This window comes from Telmatherina bonti (assembly GCF_933228915.1).
Source record: "Telmatherina bonti genome assembly, chromosome: 11".
NCBI classification, from domain to species: Eukaryota; Metazoa; Chordata; class Actinopteri; order Atheriniformes; family Telmatherinidae; genus Telmatherina; species Telmatherina bonti.
Window position 1 is genome coordinate 15742778 of NC_136629.1, and position 3962 is coordinate 15746739.

Genomic DNA, 3962 nt, shown 5'->3' on the forward strand with positions numbered 1-3962 from the left:
TTTGCAGCCCCTAGCGGATGAAGGGGGAACAGCGGTTTTATGCACTTCCGCATAGGCTTCACTTTAAACCGCCGGAGGTTGCCGCTTGGGCAAACCCCAGCAGTATGGACATGAAACAAAATGTACATAAAAGCCAGATAGTTACACCACTGTGTCTAATGTATTGCTATTAGTACTATTGGCTGAGAGATGTTAGAAATGTAATTTCACAGTTTATCATTCACAATTTTCACAATGTTGTGTTGGGGAAGGGGGGCTCTGGAACACTCTGGGCCCAGGGGCCTGTGCACTTTTAATACGGCCCTGCATATATGCCTCCAACTCTTCTACTCGGATGTTTCATCAGTGTTTGTGTGATTGTTCGTCCAGACTGTTGATCCAACAAAGACTTTACCTCACACTGTTGCCCTCAGCATGACCCTCAGTGACACAAGGAAGTGCACAGGAAATTAAAGAAACAGAACTGTATGCTTACAATGTGAAAAGAGCTATTGAATCTCAGCAGTCAGTTGATGTTGTGTGTGTGTTTGTAAGTGTGTGTGTAAGTATGTGTGTGTGTTTGTAAGTGTGTAGTAGTACTGTCATATGATTTGTCAGACTAAGTACACTTGAGTTGTTTTGAACAGTGAAAGCATTGATTACAGCCCAGTTTTACAACTGTATACTGAGGAATCATGATAATTTTATCTATGTCCTCTTTCAAACTGACACATTTCTAAATGTGTGTGCAGCTTTGTTACATTTCCATGTCACTAATTTAAATGTGAAACTACAAAGGGACTAAAAGTATGGTTTAACTCTCAAAGCACTGACTCATATGGGCCCACTGGGGAAGTGGCTTTTTTCATAATTTTGCAGCTCTGCAGCGAATTGTGCTTTTACCTTTCTTCTCAGAAGACTTTGGATGAATTTATTTGAAACAGCATTGAGACAAGAGTGAAACCAAAAGGGATCTTTTGATATAAACCGTTTGTGTCTTATCTGTCCACTCAATAAGACTCTGCGACTCAAACTGTGGCAACGTGCTTTTTCATTTTTGGCTGCATGCAGAAACACACCAGGAGTTTTATTGTTCCATGGTTTCTTTGTGTTTTCTGAGTAATTGAAAACATCCTGTGTTTTCCCAATAAAAACCAAGGAAAGAAAACTAGATAATAACAGAGAAACATCATTCTCTGGGCTTTTTGTTGGAGTGAAAGTTAAACAGTTAACTCTACTGTGAGGAGAACTGGTGAAAAGGTTTTTTTCTTTAACTGGAACTTACTAGATTTGACTAGAATTTACAAGTTCAGCAACGATATTGTAGGCTGTGGTATAAATCATGCCACGTTGATACTTAGTGGCCCAAAGTGCAAAAAAAATATCCAACCATCGCCTGCAGCCTGAGGTGTTGATCCAAGGCAGGATGGATCCATGCTTTTATGTTGCTTCCACCATAGTCTGATCCCACTATCTGAATGTAGCGCTGAAATGGAGACTCAGACCTCTTTGTGTCTTTAGCAAATATTGTCTTTATCTGTGTTCCTTCAGACAAAAACCTGTATGACATCATACATAAAGTAAACTTTACCTTCGCATCACTTTGTTTTCTATTAGCAACATTAGCTCATTGGCTAACATCGGGCTTATAACAGAACATATTCTAGTTTGAATCAATAAATAAAAACTGAATAAACATATATGTGCTGTATTAATCAACAAAAAAATGAATGAACATTCACTAAGAAAAAGGTTTCAATATTAAATATTTTGTGGGATTCTATAAATAATCAAAACACAAAAACTTTACATAGACGTGTTTTTGTTAAGTTGTTCCAAAAGAACTTTAAAAAGATAAATACAAACTTATGTAACACTGTTGTCGCTACAAACATTTCCATTTTCCTCCATTATATGATGGTTTGAGCCTAAATCTGTGGGTCAAACACTAAAACCAGAAGAAATGTCACCAAATGTTGGAAAATCTGTTTTGTTTTGTTTCGTCTGTTTGTTCGTACTTTTTCATTTTCATTTCAGGCCTTTAGCTATTACTTTCCTTTTGAACAACAAACAATATATCCACTTGATGTCATGTGTTTCCCATTGAGCTAAGCAACCCCACATGGATCCAGTAGGCTGTTACGTAAAGTTAAATGCAGCATAAAGTGGTTTGTCACAGGATGCACCCAGAGGCTTCTGCAGGAAGTAATATAGGAAGGATTTATAGTCATGTTCAAATGGTAGTGTGGAGTGTTTGTTTGTTTGTTTATTTAATATCTCCATTAGCTTTTGCATAGCAGCAGCTATTCTTCTTGGCAAAGGTGGTACAAACTACTGAGGTAACATAAAATATACAGTGTGGAAGGAAGGATGTGCTAGCTTTGTTTAGCTTGTTATCTGCAACTTTGGAGCCAACATAGAAGCTCAGTCTTTATTATATTCACTCAAAAGTTCCTTAAAGTTTGCTTCGAAATTATAATTTATGGAAACAATACAAATAAATAATATTTTTATATAAAAAATCAACAAATCAGTCAAATAAATTAGCTAAATCGTCTGTTCTTTTTTCCTCCTCTCCCGCATCCTCCCTGATATGTGCCTCATGATCAAGTAGCATGCACAGAGGGCATGGTAGACAAGGTGGCCTTGACGTCAGACTTGTCAAAGGTTGCCATGTCAACGGAGGGTGCAACCTGAAAAGTCAAGAGAGAAAAAGATGGTGTGATGTTTCCCGTTGAACCAGTATGTGTGTGTGTGTGTGTGTGTGTGTGTCATGTGGCTGTATTTTTATAGTGCAGTGATCCGGTCATATGATGATCAACACCTCAGACGCACATTTTACCCACCTACAGTAGGTACATAGAGTCTTGTTTCAGCACAGGCTGTGCATGTCCAAAGTAAACCGTACCTACAACAATAATAGAACATTTTCATTGTGAAACAAGGACAAACTTGGCATAAAGAAGGAAAAAGTTCGTGGTTGCGATGCGTATACACTTAGACTCAAATAAAACTTTGCTGCCTCTCAGAGCACTATGCCTTTAGCTTTGTGAACTCTTCTAAATTTGACAGTACTTGACAACAATTGTCCTGGTTAGGGTGACTCCACCTATCTGGTTTCCACACAGTAAAACAAACATTACGCTTCGCATTTACTGCCTGACCCACTTCCACGCAGTGCTGCACAAGTCCTGCGCTGCAGCATTCCCACCAAGCACACACAATCAGACCCTTTTCAGGAAACTCTGTAAAGGTTATATGAGTAAAAGATGTTTTTTTTTCTACATAAAAGTGTGTGAGTGTGCCTGTGTGTGTGTGTACACTGAGGTAAACTAATTACCATGTGCTGCGATCAGCTGTGGGCCCTGAGGGTTGCAGAGAAAATTCCTCCGTGGCTGGCCGACCTCGATCGTCCTGTCTATCTGTGCCTCCACTCCAACGCATTCACATACACACGGTGCACTCGGTCACCCCACTCATGTCACTCTCTCAAGTACATCATGCTGAGGCCCACTAACAGAGGAATATACATATACACTTAGGCTGTCATTAAGTTTTGTGCTGAACCACCATAGAGAGACGTTAAATTCTGCACGGTGGGCAAAGAGCTGGAATAAAAGTTTGGACTGTGTGGTAGTTTAGTGACCTACATACTGCGGTGGTAGAATTAAGTAGCTGTGTCAGTGGATTTTGATCTGGATGTTTTCCAGTTGGTTCAGATGTTGTCTAAGACATGAATGATGCATTACTGTAATGGCTGGTGTCTCGCAGCAACTATTTACCCTCGAGCATGCTGATGGAGTAGATGAAAAGCCATGTAAACACTGAACCAACAGAGGACTCCTGTATCATTCTGTTAAAACCAGGAGCATTGTTTCTGGTCACAGGAGCATTTTAAAGGCATTATTCACAGGAAAACCAGTTTACCGGAGGAGAACTCATTCAGTCGTGACCGCTGGAAGGGAGTTGGATCATCTGAACAA

At 39.7% G+C, this 3962-nt stretch overlaps 1 long non-coding RNA gene across 1 annotated transcript; it reads right to left on the reverse strand.

Annotated features, from left to right (window-relative positions):
* Positions 1 to 2322: 2322 nt before the first annotated feature.
* LOC306762192 lies at positions 2323 to 3347 on the reverse strand. Its single transcript, XR_013771492.1, has 3 exons — positions 3320 to 3347; positions 2826 to 2887; positions 2323 to 2672 (listed from the first exon to the last, which is right to left on the reverse strand). It is a non-coding gene; the product is annotated as an uncharacterized lncRNA (long non-coding RNA).
* Between the last annotated feature and the right edge of the window lie 615 nt (positions 3348 to 3962).